Below are 17,841 nucleotides of genomic sequence, written 5' to 3' on the forward strand. Positions count from 1 at the left end.
TATTTACAATGCGAAGAACGAAATTAGAAGATTGTTTTTGCGATAATACAAAGGGCAGTGCCTTGCTACTTGAGGCTTGAGCTGGTTGCCTAAAGACAAAAACATACTGGAGCAAATATTGGCAACAAGATGACGCGTGTGTCTTCTGCAGCGAAAATCCGGAGACCACTCATCGCATCCTAATGGAATGCGAAAGTGTTACCCCAATGATATCCGGAGGTAATGGACACCTTCCAGAATCGCTTGGACTTAAAGTGGATGGAAGCATCAACAGGTCAGCTGTCGAGGTAAGCAACATACCTTTAGAGTATTCGTAGAAAAAACCGTGGAAGAGAAACTGTGGATTTTTACAAAAATGCTAGAGTGAAAATGTATAAAATGTCAGATACACTCGCGTAGGCCGGGTAACTATTTGGCGTCGCTCCGTTTCAGAGCTGATGCAAAAAAATAAAAAAGAACCCATCATCAATGCTGTCCCTCGTTATGCTTCCAAACGGTGCAAAGTTACGCCTGCCTTTTTCTTTCGCCGCTCACCCCACTACTTCACGAGCGCCATCACATGGTCTAAAATGATGTCAAATCTTCCACCGCGCTGTAGAGAAGCCAACTTAATCGAGTGAGATGCATTGATGTTTGCTTACGCGCGCATGACACCATGCCTTTTAACTTAGTAAGCGAATGTTTACAAATTTACAGGGACGATAAAACTACTATGCTTGCTGCGTATAACTGTCTACTATAAGCTATCCCAATCGATGCTTCGCCTTTCGGGCGAAACTGCGACTATGCTCATACTATAATTTCCTTGAAGTGATTATCGAGGCGAAGTTAGAACGCCGGCGCGACCTTGCGCGGACAAAGAACGCGCGGATAGCACATGCTTGCGAGAGCGAGCGACGTGGCTTCGCGGCGATTCCCTCTCCCCGCACGCAACACCTGGCGCGGCAGTGCGGCAGCAGGAGTTCCCTCTCGCACGCTTTGCGCTGTCAAGGCGCGCACGTGCGTAACGTCCCAGCCAATGGGAATTAAGTGTCGTTTCGCTGCTAAAGGCGCCTGGTTTTTCGCTCAATGGCCCCATTTTATACTTTCGCATCAATAATTGTTCGAGCATCCAAGTACGTGCCAGAAATTTCAAAAGTGCGACTTACACGCACGCACTTTTACGATACTCGTTGACTTTATGAGTAAATTCATGAGAAATACTTTGGCACTGCCTCCCGCGATGGCGCCACAGTCTCATTGTATATAGCACGGAGGAAGGAAACTCAGGAGAGACCCTGACGTCACTCATTGTGGAGCGAAAGTGAAGCCGGAAGTTGGCGTTGCTCATGGCATTGCTCCGCCTATCGGGTGAGCTCTCCTCTCTTGTTTACATTTCTCGCGAAATCACGCCACGCTGAGCGAAACCGTGCTGCAATACTAAACAATCGTTAGCACGTTAGCATGATTCCGCTAAAGTGCGCAACATTTCCCGCGGATATTCCTTCGTCTGTAGCCATTGCCGTGGCGCGGTACATTGCGTACAGCGTTGCATGCGCGTTCATTTCACGAACTAAAGTTCCTCCTGTCCCACCTGGCCACAGCAACATCCGGTAGAGCACGGTCCAGATAACGCAGCGCAAGAAAACGCGGAGACCAACGCAAACCTGCCCGCACGGCGCCTTTGCCCCACGGCACGAAACCTACGGAGCAACACGTGTGAGCGCACAAAACAGTAACAAAGCCGCCATTGTGATCCCAAAGGCGGGGTCACTACAGCAAAGAAATAAAAAAAAACAGCAAAACAAAGGCGAACCTACTACGTCATTTCCTTCACACTTTTCTCCTAGCGCGCGGAGGCGGTAGAGCCTATCCTTAGTTTTCTTCCTCCATGGTATATAGAGTGATTGTGTAGGATCCCTTTAGGGAGCCACCGTTACGCCAACATTCGCCATCTTGGACTCGAAAACTATGCTGGAAAGTCACTCTTCGCACGAGCAGGAGCCACGCTCACGCAACAATGCCAGCAGCAATTTTTTTCGCTTTTAATTGTTTTATTTTGCCAGTACAAGTCGTTAGCTCGCCTCATGGTTGCGAGCCTGGATTTTACGCTTGCGTGCATTATTTAACGATTACTGAAAACGTAACCTACAAGTGACGAACCTAGTGTAAACATCTGTGGGACTTTCCAATTTCTATGCAAAGCGCCAAATATAATTTTCAGCATTCATAGACTAGATATATTTCTTATTAGGCATGCATTTCATCACGACTCGCAACAGCTGAAAGACGTGAATGCGCATATTCGAGACACAGTGCTCTCACGTCTAACATTCCTTTTGTGTGAAGTAAGAAAGCTAAATATTCAGGTGAACGGCACGAGGAACTGCAGGCATAGAACTTCGATTCCACTCTCACTAACGTTAGCTCTGGTGTTCCTCAATGCGTTGAACTATCACCTCCATTGTTTCTCGTTTAGATAAACGCCCTGCCAAACTGCATGAAACATCATTAAGGCTGTTTGTCGAAGACTGTGTTGTCTACAGTGCCATCACCTGCCTTTCGGATGTGAAAAGAAAAAAAAAACTACAAAATGACATGCATTCAGTCATAGCACGGTGCGATAGGTGGCGCTGATTAGGACAAACCTCTTTGAGTTCCAAGACCATGGAGACACGCCCTGCGTCTTCGGGGAGCGAATAACTGACGGTGGGGTGAGCGTGCGTGCGTATATATATATATATAGTCATAGAGGCATTACGGAATCAGGGTGTAGACGAGCCGTATGTAAAAATACTGAAAGATATCTATAGCGGCTCCACAGCCACCGTAGTCCTCCATAAAGCAAGCAACAAAATCCCAATCAAGAATGGCGTCAGGCAGGGAGATACGATCTCTCCAATGCTATTCACAGCATGTTTACATGAGGTATTCAGAGACCTGGATTGGGAAAAATTGGGGATAAAAGTTAATGGAGAGTACCTTAGTAACTTGCGATTCGCTGATGATATTGCCTTGCTTAGTAACTCATGGGACCAATTGCAATGCATGCTCACTGACCTGGAGAGGCAAAGCAGAAGAGTGGGTCTAAAGATTAATCTGAACAAAACTAAAGTAATGTTTAGCAGTCTCGGAAGAGAACAGCAATTTACAATAGGCAGCGAGGCACTGGAAGTCGTAAGGGAATACACCTACTTGGGGCAGGTAGTGACGGCGGATCCGGATCATGAGACGGAAATAATCAGAAGAATAAGTATGGGCTGGGGTGCGTTTGGCAGGCATTCTCAGATCATGAACAGCAGGTTGCCATTATCCCTCAAGAGAAAAGTATATAATAGCTGTGTCTTACCAGTATTCACCTACGGGGCAGAAACCTGGAGGCTTACGAAAAGAGTTCTACTCAAATTGAGGACGACGCAACGAGCTATGGAAAGAAGAATGATAGGTGTAACGTTTAGGCATAAGAAAAGAGCAGAGTGGGTCAGGGAACAAACGCAAGTTAATGACATCTTAGTTGAAATCAAGAAAAAGAAATGGGCATGGGCAGGACATGTAATGAGGAGGGAAGATAACCGATGGTCATTAAGGGTTACGGACTGGATCCCAAGGGAAGGGAAGAGTAGCAGGGGGCGGCAGAAAGTTAGGTGGGCGGATGAGATTAAGAACTTTGCAGGGACGGCGTGGCCACAATTAGTACATGACCAGGGTTGTTGGAGAAATATGGGAGAGGCCTTTGCCCTGCAGTGGGCGTAACCAGGCTGATGATGATGATGATGAGGTGGGCATGTTCAGACAAGAACGGTAATCGAGGTCCCATGACATTTTTTCGTTTTCAATTGACTTTTCATATCTAATGGGCAAATGTGTCCACACAAAGGAATGAACCTTGGTTTTGCAAGAAACTTCGTAGTTTTCTCGGAAAAAAATCGTATGTCACAAGAGGTGGAGAGCGTCGTTTTTGCCACTTCGCAAAGTTGCAAGTTTGGAGCCTCACTGCATGCACAATAAATTTTTACCGCACATAAGTATTTTTTCATTACCTCTTCGCAACATTTACTATACGAACAAATACAAAAATAATTTTTCGCTATGTCAGTCTTCTAAATGAAAAATCGCAAACTTCGCTTCCAGAGCTATTTGGTGCAAAAAAGGCACTTTTCAGGGCAGCCTCAGGGCAAGATGCGTAAATATCTCCACACTGAAACCTTTTCACAGTATTTTGCAGCTACTTTTACTCACTTTAGACAAGTTTTGTAGTTCTACACTTGACAGATATTTTTCCATATGGCCTCAAATTTGGCCGAAGTTCAAAAACGTATAAAAAGTGACAATTTTGCCTTGGATTAAAAAAAATCACCTTCGTCGAATTTCATTAAAATTTGCCTCAATAATCGTTAATTGTAAGGTACCAAAAAGGTGTTGCATTATATTGTTTTAAAGTATAAAAATGAATACAAAACTGACTTCATATTTTTGTTATCTAGAATTGCTTTTTACTGTCTCTTAGAAATAGTAACTCTCAGAAATTTGTTTTAGCACTCACTGAACTTGGTTACATTTTATTTACCACAATATCCGAACGATCCTCAATGTTTGTAGAGCTTCTACTCGCTTTTTAGCGGCGTTCTTGATGCGTCAAAATGGGAATAAATTCGCGATTTCACCTGACGTCTCAAGAACTGGTTGGCGGCGGTCAAACGTTTCTTGTATTGCCTAATTTATCATCCTAAGTTACACTGGTATGTAATCGATTGATTAAAAATATTAGATCATTTATCGGTTCTTAGAAAAGTTTTTATATATAAAAATGAATATTAATGTGTTTCTGAAGCCGACGTGTCCGTACCTGCATCTGTTTACCTCTGTGCTCAATGGTTCTACAGGGCACTGTCAGGAGACAAAACGTCGTCTTCTGAGGGGGACAATTTATCTGTAAGGTTTTTCATCAGCAGGAGTTTTAATCGGGACACAATTTACAAATGGCATGCCGCTTTATCTGCAGATTGCAATTCAGAAAATCGTAACAAGAAATAAACGGCAGCAGTTGACTTCTGTATGCGCACATTATATTGTCCAGCCCAAGCACAAACCAGATCAAAGTCTCTTCCATTCCGAAGCAGCGGTGGAGGCCACGTAGGGTGCACTGCCTTCATTTGATCGAACGTACTTCCACATGTGGAGCGTCTGAACTCCAGGCACTTTTTTTGCCGTTTTCCATTCTTCCTTCTTCATTTCGCGAAAGTCTGCAAGCTCCCTTTGTGGGAGCTGCAAAATGGTGATGTTCTTTAGCGTTCCTTGAATTGCGTCCACGAAGCCACTGGCTGTTTGTATGGCCGCACTTGCAGGCTTCCGCAAGTTGTGGTGTGAAGCTCGATGTTTCACAAGCCCACCAACGCCGTCGCAAGCATTTTTGCCGTGTCCAGTGGCCGAAAACATCAATTTCGTCTCTTGACATTCACTGCGTTGTAGCTCATGAAACTGATATTTATTCTTGAAGTGAGCGGGAGCCCCGTCGCTCACATGTGTTACCTTAGTGTAGATTGGTGCGTTGTCTTCGAGGTGTGCTTTGATTTTCGACAGAGCCAAACATGCCTGAGCTGAATCATGAGACATATCGTCGGAAATAACGGCGTAGTTCCGAGTCAATTTTCTTAACGTGACAACGCAGGTAAACACGGTGACCTGTTTCTTCTGCCAATGGTCCGCTTGTACTGCGTCTGGAAGCACAACTGTCCAGTTTTCGGCGAAATCAAAATGCAAAACTATTGCACCTCTCTCGCAGCTCTGTTTTTATTCATGTATTGCTTTTGCTTGCAGAGATCTGATATAGTGGTGAGGGATCCATTTCATGGTCATTCCTAGAAATTCTCTCATAAATGATGAAGCGGTCAGAGTTTTTTTTAACTAGCTCACCATATTCCCATGAAGCAATCAACACCTCGTCATCGCTGCTCATATCAAAATTTTCCAAAGTGAAAATGTCATCTTGTGGACAGTGCTCACAATTCCTGAGGAAACATGACGCAGTAGGTTCCTGGCATACGCAGAGACTCTGCATATCATCGGGGGAAAGCGACCTTCCGGAGGCGCTTCTGCAGTCCCACGAGGCACGACTGAAAGTTTGCACAGCACACGCAAACACACACTTGTCACTGTGGCGAGCATTTCACCCACTTAGGACGCAAGGATATGAATTTTGTGAGGCCACCCTGAGAGGCAGGGTGAGCTTGCTTGTATAGGCGGAATGCTTCTCGCAAGGACCGCGTCATCAACCGTTTAGGTACCCATTCCTTCTCTGCCTCCTTTTCGATTCTCACAACATCCTTTTTGTTCGGTGTCTGTCTAGAGCAATCGAGTTCATCCATGGTGTAATATTCTAAAACGGTGGTAATGTCTTCGTGTTGTAGCTTACATCTTGTATATCGCTCCTGTGTGGACCATACACCTCCTTCATCCACCATCTTCGATTTTTGGATAACGTACCTCGTTGCCTCTGGAATAACTTCCTGCACATATTTCACGGTTAGGTTGCGTGGTAGCAGTGTCAGCAGCTGGCAACGCTATTGAAAGGACCTACACCTATTGTAGGCAGCATGTAGGTTGTCTTCCCAGCTGCTGCATTGCGCACACTTTTCTTGTGACGCACGCGAAGTCTCTGGGATATTATATGCTGCCTGTATCTCTGATCGTATTTTCGTCACCATAGCTCTTGCCACCTCTTCCTGCTTTCGCTTTGCATAGGAAAGTCTGAGGCGTTTTTTTAGAGCGCTCGGTGGCTTTAGGGGCGAGATTTCGGAGGTGAGGCTGACACTGGAGTTTAAATTTTCTACGATTTCTTCTCTAGGGCGGAATCCTTCGAATGTTTCCGTTGACTCTGCCTGCATATTATCTATATCTTCCTTGAACCGATGGTAACAATTCTGACAGATGAAGTCACTTTCTCGTACTCGGAAAGCTTCTTCGGGAAGTAGGACTTTTTTGAGAGCAGCGACATTGAGGGTCTTTACACTGCGAAAATTACGTCCTTTTTCAATTCTCTGTTTGTTCCTTTTTGAGTAGTCGGCACAAAATGTTCGCCGCGGAAATCTTTTCATGTATGCAAAAGCTCACCGCTTCCGAAGATTATCGTAGGAGAGAAGAGCAGGTGACGGATGTAGGGTCCAGGGCTGCTTTTCCAAAAAAAAGGAGATGGACAGATGGATGGATTTTTAACACAGGCTGCGCGCCGTCGACACTGACGCTTGTTCGGTCTGGCGTATGAGCTGAGGCTGAGATACCAAGTATGCTTGTCGTGGGAGCCTTCGAGCGCAGAGAAACCACGTGAGCACAGAAAACGACCCCACCGTCTACCAGGCCTGCAAAACGACACGCGAAACTCGACATCCGAACAACATCCGCTCATCGGGCCTGTCTCCGTCGAGGGTCCAAGGCTGAGGTATAACTGCCAGGCGTTCGGTGCATTGCGATGGAAAGATGATAGCGGCGGCTAAAGCCTCGGTGCGGTGGCGGCACACATGGTGCTATGAAATTCGGGGTCGGGGTCGCGCCGGGTGTTATATAGCTATAGAACGGCTGCCAAGCGTGGTTCTTCCATGGAGCGGCGGCTGCTCGTTAAAGGCATCTTGAGAGTAGTGACGGGTGCAATAAATGTTTGCATAAACGACCACTAACCACACATCACTCCAAAATAACGTTCTCAAATATGCATACAGTAACTTAAGTCCCACTGTTAGAAGAGTACGGAAGCGAATAGGAGCTTTAGACCTGTGATTGTAAGAGAAAAAAAAAACTCTTAAAAATTACACTTATGAACTCAGCAACTGTAGCGTTTAAAATTTACCCACAAAATGACAATACTAAATCCAGCTTCTCACGATAGCGCATCCTAAGAGAAAATACTGAGCAATCGTAGGGATTGAAATCATGAACTCAGTTTTGTATTAGTTTTCATACTTTAAAACAATATAATGCAATACTTTTTGGTACCTTAAAATTACCAAGTATTGAGGATTATTCAGGCAAATTTTAATGAAATTCGACGCTGATGATTTTTTTAGAATCCAAGGCAACATTGTCACTTTTTATACGTTTTTGAACTTCGGCCAAATTTGAGGCCATATTGAAAAATATCTGTCAAGTGTAGAACTACAAAACTTGCCTAAAGTGAGTGAAAGTAGCTGGAAAATACTGAGAAAAAGATTTAGTGTGGAGATATTTACGCATCTTGCCCTGAGGCTGCCCTGAAAAGTGCCTTTTTTGCACAGAATAGCTGCGGAAGCGAGGTTTGAGATTTTTTATTTAGAAGATTGACACAGCGAAAAATTGTTTTTTTTTATTTGTTCGTATAGTACATATTGGGAAGAGGTAACGAAAAAATACTTACGTGCGGAAAGAATTTATTATGCATGCAGTGAGGCTCCAAACTTGCAACTTTGCGAAGTGGAAAAAACGACGTTCTCCACCTTTTGTGCCATACGATTTTTTTTCCGAAAAAACTACGAAGTTTCTTGAAAAACTAAAGTTCATTCCTTTGTGTTTACACATTTGCCCATCAGATATAAAAACTTCATCGAAACCAAAAAATGGTCATGGGACCTCGATTACCGTTCTTATCTGAACATGCCCACATTATATATATATATATATATATATATCCTCCTGAGGCCCCGCTATGGGGATTTGTCCAATATATTGGACATTAGGAATAAGACAGCACTCCTGTGACAAGGCTTTCATCCTCATAAAACCGCACTGTCAAACTTATTGGACACCTGTTTACGCCATCTACGCAGCATTGATGAAAATACATCGTTCAAATTCCTGCCGAAACAGTTCCACAATGGTGGCATTCAGCGGCGCGGCGTTTTATGGCAGCTGCCGGAGAAGTAAGCACCGTTTCTCGTATTTCTACCTGCTTTCAGGGCATATCTTTGATTTTATAATAAAGTTAATACAACAGCATAAGCGCAGAATACGAAACTTAAATTTTTGGCGCGCTTACTTTTTTTCACGCTTCCTTTGATTTCGCGTGTCCAATATGCTGGATGCTAGGACTCAACCCGGTTATTTTGACCGCGCTTTTGAGATGGCCTTGTTATGAACAGCAGGCGAGTACTGTTGGCATTTAGCGGCTTGTGGACGAAATCGCGTCTCTTTCTTTTTTCTTTATGGGACTGGCCTCGCGTGTCTGATGAACTAGGCGGATAACTTTTATTTTTTCAATCCATGGCTAGGACCCGCAAGACACCTGTCGCAGGTGGTCTCGTAAGGAAAAAGACATATCGATGTCCCTCGACCAGATATTGTGCGCATGTACAACGTCAACTTGGGGGGTGTTGACAAGGCAGACCAAATGATAAGTTACTACAGGATAAAAGCACGCGTCAACAAGTGGACAGTCAGAGCCATCTTTCACCTCTTCTACATTGCCCTCAGTAACTCCTGGGTGCAGTACACGCGGCACATACCCTCCCTAAAGAAACAGCGGAAAGAAATACTCAAATCTATGCAGTTCCGCCAATCTGTTGCCGAGACTCTCGTGGCTCAAGGGAAGAAGCAGAATGAAACGAAGAGTGAGAACAAAGCCGAGTGGCATCCGCCATCAAGGCAGGCTCGACTGTCTTCTCGAGAACCCCCAAAAAAGAGCACTACCCACTGCTCAATGCTGGCAGACACTGCAAATGCTGCCCGTTGCAGACAACATGGCTGCGACATGAAAACAAATATCTTTTTCACCAAATGTCGGCTCTTCTTCGGCATCACCCAGGAAAAAAAAGCGTTTTGTAGTTGCCCACAGGAAGTGAACACAAGAGCAAAAGTTTTGTTGAGCAGAGGAATGCTCTTTTTTGTACTTTATTCACTACTTTGCCTTTCGAGTTATTAAAATATTTTTGCACACGAGTTTGAGCGCAATATCTGCGGTATGACATTACGTGCGCGCTGGGTGAAAATGACCGGGTAGCATCCCGGTGTCCAATATATTGGACATCGCGCTGAGCTGAAACTATCAGGGCTGTTAAAAAAATATGTAACACTTTTCATCTTCATAAACCTACTGACTTATCCTGAAAGTTTGGAAAAAATCTGTGCACCCAAATGCATCCCGGGTCTCAGGAGGATATATATATATATATATATATATATATATATATATATATATATATATATATATACGCACGCACGCAGACATATGCATGCTCATCTAACCTGTTCCATTCCCCTTCTACCAGTATACAGTTCATGCACGTGCTCTTTCTTACACTTTGTCACTTCCGGTGCATACACATAAAAAATAACTGTTACCGGCTGGATACGAAATAGTTCCAGCATATCAGGCCTCAACCGGTGCTCAATAATTTGCACGATTGTTCTAATAACTAGTTCTTCATTCGGTGCATCCTACTAGCAGGTTATTACGACTCGTAAGTTGCGTTGTACTGGCGAATGGTGATAGACAATGTGTATGTACTTGGAACTATAGCCGCCTCGGCAGAGACGCTTGCACTTCTGAAGTCGGCCATGTTGGTTATTTTTCTTCGACGGTGGAAAAATTGTTTCAGCGGCTCCGTAGAATGAACATTTCTGACGACGCTCCAAATTAGGCCATTGACTGAACTTGTTACATAAGACTATATAAACTGGATAAACACGTAGAGCAGGAAACACGATGACCTCCTGGAGGGACATCAACGAGTTTACCTGCATGACTTACTGTCATCATAACACTGCGGTTGTCAATGAATGCCGCCACTTCTCGGTGAGCGCTATAGCCGCGCTTTCAATACCCGCCGTGGTTGCTAAGTGGCTAAGGTGTTGGGCTGCTGAGCACGAGGTCGTGGGGTTGAATCCCGGCCGTGGCGGCCGCATTTCGATGGGGGTGAAACGCGAAAACAGCCGTGTACTTAGATTTAGGTGTACGTTAAAGAACCCCAGGTGGTCAAAATTTCCGGAGTCCTCCACTATGCTCTGTCCTTTTTGCAGAAGAGAAAAGGGCACCCTGCCGCACGTCTTGGCAGAGTGCACAGAACTCAAGACCCCCCTCCTCCCCTTCCCACCAACACCCCCAATCCCCAACCCCTTGAGCGATGGGAGACCTTGTTATCCAGCCCCGCCCTACCGATTCAGCTCGCACTGACGGACAGGGGCCAGGAGCTGCTGGAAACATATGGGTCCCGTAACTAGGGAACCACCCCGTCTGGTGCCTGCGTGCACCACCGATTTATTTCGGGCCCAGTGAATGTTGCTTCATCATCATCATCCACTATGGCGTGCCTCATAATCAGAAAGTGTCTTTGGCACATAAAACCCCATAATTTAATTTTTAGGCCACCGCTTTCAAATGGCCCACGAATTGTCCTTTTGTTGCCTACCATGGTTTAAACCAGGTTGTCCGATTATCCAAGCAGAGTTCTACAATGGTCTTCGTAATTGCAGAAATTACCTGCTGGGCCCAATGCATGAGCGTTTGAATTCCTTGTCCGCACCTACTACGCGCCACGTGCACATGCGTATGAGAGGTCGACGTATGGTTCAACACAAACCGTTCTCGTTCATGCATCGGAAGCATCAGAGACCTCACACGCTTCTAAAAATGCTGCAGACCCAGAGAAATGCAAAATGCTGGCTTATTTCTTTGCTACAGACTGCAAGTTTGTAGTTGTATATCATTTATTGCAACGTTAAATTCGCGCTGTCTTCCACACCTTAGATCACGTGCCCCGCAGGGGCGTCTGCGTCAGCAGGCGTTTGGTGTGTTGCGACACCACGTACCCGAGCATACGAGGGTTGGAGCCTGCCGCGTTTAACCGTGCGTGGCTTAGCCGTGTCCGGGGAAAAGGGGATCTTGAGGGTTGAGCCGATGCTGGGTGTTCAGACCTTTAAGGCCCCCCGGCGAAGGCAACACACCCCTTCGGCCTCGGCTTCACGTAGACGGCACCCCCGGACTGACCCACCCGGGGGAAATCGGTAGTTGCCTTTTCCAGTCTCTCGCTCTCCCTCCAACCTTCGTCTTTCTCTTACTTTCCATCTTTCCTGTCTTCTCCTAGCTTCCGCTCACTTCCAATTTTCCAGGCAGCAAGGGTTAACCTTGTGTGAATAACCAACCTAGGTAATCTGATATTTGGTTATAGTCATAACGTTCAGCTGGCGCTTACAGGACCTGTTTTTTTACAGTCCCTGTAGCGTCCCCTTGTAGGGCTCCACATTGGGTGGCTGGCGTTATTGCCGAAAATTACATTATTCTATGGCTAGTTCCTTCCCTCCCCTCCCAGATCGCCCTCAGAAAAGAGGGCGCACTGATGATGTATTTCAGTTCTTTGCACGTCAAAGACCCAACTTCCCACGATTTCACGTCATTCACTCGGAAAAGTCAGATACACAAGTACGCGCAATCTCCCCATTTCTAGTATCAAAGTCTTTAACTGAGGCCCTTGGTCCAGGTTACAAGGCAACAAGGATGGCAAGTGGAGATATCCTCTTGGAGCTCCAGGATCTGAAACAATTTAAAAAGTTATCCAGTCTCGTGTCATTTGGGGACGTTCAAGTGACAGTGACTCCGCACCGAACTATGAACACTACCCGTGGCGTTGTCTCAGACGATGATTAGCTTCACCTGACAGACGCAGAGCTCTTGGAGGGCTTCAGTGAGCAGAATGTTGTCAATGTGAGAAGAATAAAGATGAGGAGCGATGGTAAAGAAATTGCAACCAAACACCTAATACTCACATTCAATTCAAGTGTCCTACCCGAGTCAAACGAGGCCGGGTACATAAAGCTCCGTGTTAGGCCGTACGTGCCAAATCCACTGCGATGTTTCAAATGCCAGCACTTCGGCCACAGTTCGCAGACCTGCCGCGGCCGACAAACATGTGCGAAATGCAGCGCCCACGAACACACCACTGAAGCTTGTGCGAACGCCCTCCACTGTGTAAACTGTGATGGGGAGCACGCCGCTTACTCGCGGTAGTGCCCTTCCTGGAAAAAAGAAAAGGAAATTGTTACAATCAAAGTCAAGGAAAACATAACTTTCAAGGATGCACGCAGGCGGGTATCGTACCTGCACAAGAAAACCTTTGCCGATGAGGCGCGTCAGGGGGCAGCGTCACAACGGCCTCCGGCGGCTGTCCGACCCACAAGTAGTGAGTCGGCAATTACGCCATCTGCCCCCGTGGCGGTTGCAGCTAGCGCTGCTCCGTCAACCGAGCAGAGAGGACCATCGACCCCGAAGGTGGGCACAGCCGAGGCTGCCTCAACCTCCCAGGTCTCTTCCAGCGCTGGCAACGGCCACCGCAGTCAAATCCCCCAGGGAGCCCCATCGACCTCCGGGCTGGTGGGCGCAGGGGTCTTGCCCTCGAAGGCGGGACCCTCGCTGGTAACTTCCCACTCGCAAGAGCACGTGTCCGGCGCCTCACAAGAGGCAATGGGCACTACACCCATCCTCAAGGTGCACCAAGCGCCTAAGGAGTGACGAGGCTCCCTCGAACGCTCCAGAAAGGGCAGAACCCTCGTTACAGGGCCTCGAAAGGGCTCTGTAATTTAATCTCTGTAATTTACATAATCACTACTTCTGTTTCTGTACACACAGCACCTATTTACTACCAACATGAATACACAGATAATTCAATGGAACGTCAGAGGTCTCCTTAGAAACCTTGATAATGTACAAGAACTCATCCACAAACACAATCCAAAAGTGCTGTGTTTACAGGAAACACACATAAAATCTATACACACAAACTTTAAAGTATGTTACGTTTCGCAAAGACCGCGAGGATGCTGTCGCAGCATCTGGCGGTGTAGCCATTATTGCTGACAGAAGTGTAGCGTGTCAGCATTTAAAGCTCCAAACGGCCCTTGAGGCCGTGGCTGTTCGAGCCGTACTTTTAAATAAACTCATTACAATCTGTTCTCTGTATATACCACCACATTATCACCTTCACAGACGCGACTTAGAATCATTAATAGATGAGCTCCCGGACCCCTATTTTTTATTCTTGGTGATTTTAATGCACACAGTACTTTGTGGGGTGATTCTCGCTGTGATGCGCGAGGTCGCGTCCTTGAACAGGTGCTTTTTTCCTCTGGAACATGTCTCTTGAACATAAAGGAGCCCACATATTTTAACCTGTCCAACAAGTCATACTCTGCCATAGATCTTAGCATGTTATCGCTGACGCTTTTACCCTATTTTAAATGGAATGTGCTCAAGAACCCGTGTGTGAGTGACCACTTCTCAATAATCCTAACTACGCCGAAACAAGATCAACTTCCCCCGCAGGTCCCTCGGTGGAAGGTTGACTCAGCCGATTGGGAACAATACCGAACTCTTACACACATGACTTGAACTGAGATGTCCGGTATAACCATAGATGACGCTGTTGGATATTTTACAGCTTTTATACTTGATGCCGCATGTAAATGGATCACTCAAGCGAGCGGCATGGGTTCCAAACGGCGTGTTCCCTGGTGGAACAATGCATGCAGGCAAGCACGGAGGAACCAGAACAAAGCGTGGGCGATATTTCGTGATTCTCCAACAGCTGAAAACCTGGAAAACTTTAATGTCAAATCCCAGGCAAGAACGCACCGACAAGCAAGACGAGAGAGTTGAGCGAAGTTTATATCAAGCATCAACTCGTACACAGATGGGAGAAAAGTATGGAATAGAGTGAAAAAAGTTAATGGACAACAAACGTATTCCCTGCCTTTAGTAAATAGCCACGGAGAAAGCCTGGAAGATCAAGCCAACTTTCTTGGCACACACTGTGAACACATATCCAGCTCCTCACATTACACCGAAACATTCCTAAAGTACAAAACACGAATAGAGAAGCAAAAGCTAGAAAGGACATGTGCAAAAAGTGCGCCGTACAATGAACCATTCTGCATAGGAGAACTGCAGGCAGCACTCAACTGCTGTAATACATCCGTCCCCGGTTCAGACCGCGTAATATATGAGATGTTAAAACAACTACCATCCGAAACGCAGAAAGCCCTCCTTTCCCTTTACAACGTTATATTGACACGAGTACTTATCTTTAACGGGCGACCACGTTTCGCCGCTTACCAACTGTAATCGCACAGCGAGGGACGCGCCTGCATGTATCCGACGTTTCTGGAAAGCTATCGATGCTTCTACCCGGCTGTCTGTTGTCGCCGAACCTTGTGTCATCTGATTTCATCGCGTAACGCGAATGGTGTAGAACATTGTGGAAGGCACGCGGGTCCGAACGGTTAGTCTGAAACATTCGACGACTGCTCTATAAAAGCCGACGCGCTTGACCCGCTGATCAGATTTTCGACGATCGCCGACCGTGTTCGCCGCTATCGTTGTGCTATACGCGTAGCGTGTTTTTGTGGGCACAGGTTCGCCCAATAAAAGTTAGTTTTGTCTTTCACAGTATTACTACTGTGTTCGCCAACGTCAACACCGCGTGACATCTGGTGGAGGTGCTTGTGCGTTCATGTAGCGAACGCCCTCGCAAAGCCGCGATCCAAACCCGATTCCCGAGGACAAAACCAACGTCGCCCAAGACCAGCGTGCCAGCCGCCGACTGCAAGGACTGCCCCCAGAGCACGGACTTCTACCTGAGACGAGCAGGAAGATTGCCACCAAGTCCACCCCAATGGCAGCCCCAGCATCCCCCGTCGTGCTGCAGCAGCCCAGAGAGCCCCCCACGTTCCGCGGTTCAACTTTCGAGGACCCGGAAACCTGGCTCTAGACGTACGAGAGGGTCGCTGCATTTACCAGCTGGAACAGCGACGACAAACTGCGACATGTCTTCTTCGTATTCGAAGACGCTGCCAGGACCTGGTTCGAGAACAGAGAAGCAACCTTATCGACCTGGGAACTTTTCCGAAGCGGCTTCCTGCATACATTCGCAAGCGTCGTACGCCGAGAACGAGCCCAAGTGCTATTAGAAACCCGGGTGCAGCTACCTAATGAGACGACAGTGATCTACACGGAAGAAATGAGCCATCTCTTCCGCCACGCCGACCCTGAAATGTCCGAGGAGAAGAAAGTCCGCCTGCTGTACGTGGTGTGAAGGAGGAACTTTTTGCCGGAATGGTACGAAGCCCACCGATGACCGTCGACGAGTTTCTTCGCGAGGCCACCAGCATCGAGAAGACACTCGAGATGCGAAACCGGCAATTCGACCACCGCACGAACTCGACAAACTACGCCGGAGTTCAATAACTGGCCACCAACGACCTGCGCGAGACTATCCGAGCTGTCGTGCGGGAGGAGCTACAAAAGCTGTTCCCACCGTCACAGCCTCAAGTGGCTTCGATTGTGGACGCCGTGCGTGAGGAGCTCCAACAACAACTTGGAGTAGCCCCTGAATTACCGCAGCCCCAGCCAGAAGCGATGACGTACGCCGCCGTCGCACGCCGTCAAAGTCCCCCTCCGCGACCGCGCCAGGATCCTGTAACGCCGCAATTCCGTCGTCCGCCGCCGCCGCCGCCAGCACGCCCACCCATCGCCCAGAGCACCTACGCGAGGAAGACGCACATTTGGCGCGCTCCTGACCACCGCCCGCTGTGCTACCACTGCGGAGAAGTGGGTCACGTCTACCGACGATGTCCATACCGGGAGATGGGACTGCGAGGTTTCGCCGTGAATGCTCCGCGCCCGCAGCAAGGTGAACGCCCCCGCGATATCGCCGATTACCTCGCTGCTACTGAGTGGAGCTCTCGACGACCGTCGCGTTCGCCATCACCAGGCCGCTACCTGTCGCCGAAGCGCCGACCATACACTGGCCCAGGCCGGGGCCGGTCAGCAAGCCCATATCCGGTAAACTAAAAGCAGCAACCAATGGAGGTACGGTTGCTGTTCGTCGAATTGACGAAGATCCTCCGCCGCTGACGAAGACGACGAAGAAACCATCTCGACGACCTAATGACGACACGCCACCGTCCCGAAGAAGTCGGGAAGCCAAGACTACACCGATGAAATACGACTTGATGACGCGACGTTCCAGCTTCAGTTCAACGCGACGCAGCCGTGATCCGACGCCAAGACCCAACTGCAACGCCAGACAAAGAACCACTGACCTCGATGTACTTCTCGATGGCCACGCAGTCACTGCCTTAGTCGGCACAGGGGCCGATTACTCCGCAATGAGTGGACCCATCGCCGCCCAGTTGAAGAAAGTTAAGACTGCATGGGAGGGCCCCCAAATTCGGACCGCTGGAGGACACCTCATTACGCCGACTGGAATCTGCACGGCAAGAATTACCGTTCATGACCGGACTTACCCTGCCAACTTCGTTGTCCTCCAACAGTGTTCACGAGACGTCATTCTCGGCATGGACTTCCTGAATCAACATGGCGCAGTCATCGACCTGAAGTCGAAATTGATAACGCTGTCACAAGATCAAGCGATACTACCGGAGAGCTGTCGTAGTCACCACGCCTTGAGTGTGCTCGAAGAGCAAGTGAGCATCCCGCCGCGCTCCAGCATTATTATTTCCGCCGTCACTGAAGCACCCGCTGACGTAGAAGGCCTCATCGAGGGCGACCAACATTTACTGCTCGAACGTGAAATTTGCGTCGCAAGAGGGATCGCTCGACTCCACGGAGGGCAAGTGGAAGTTATGCTAACCAACTTCAGCTAAGAGTTCAAGCACATCAACAAGGACATGACAATCGCATAAATTCTAGTGACGAAATTCGGTAATGCATTGACGCTTTTTTCGGCGTCTTCTAACCGCTTTTTAGGCTCTGCCATATCATCCCTAATAGCCTTTTGCCTTGTATCAGCGTCTGGAGCATATCAGCATTGGAAGGATCCGGATTCCATTCCACATCGCCACAAAGCAACAATTTGCACACATGATAAAACTCGTAGGCTATAATGCAAT

At 47.5% G+C, this 17,841-nt stretch overlaps 1 pseudogene; it reads right to left on the reverse strand.

Annotated features, from left to right (window-relative positions):
- Positions 1-5,073: 5,073 nt before the first annotated feature.
- Positions 5,074-6,037, reverse strand: LOC135914830 (uncharacterized; annotated as a pseudogene).
- Positions 6,038-17,841: the final 11,804 nt, after the last annotated feature.

This window comes from Dermacentor albipictus, unplaced genomic scaffold (assembly GCF_038994185.2).
Source record: "Dermacentor albipictus isolate Rhodes 1998 colony unplaced genomic scaffold, USDA_Dalb.pri_finalv2 scaffold_72, whole genome shotgun sequence".
Taxonomy (NCBI): Eukaryota; Metazoa; Arthropoda; class Arachnida; order Ixodida; family Ixodidae; genus Dermacentor; species Dermacentor albipictus.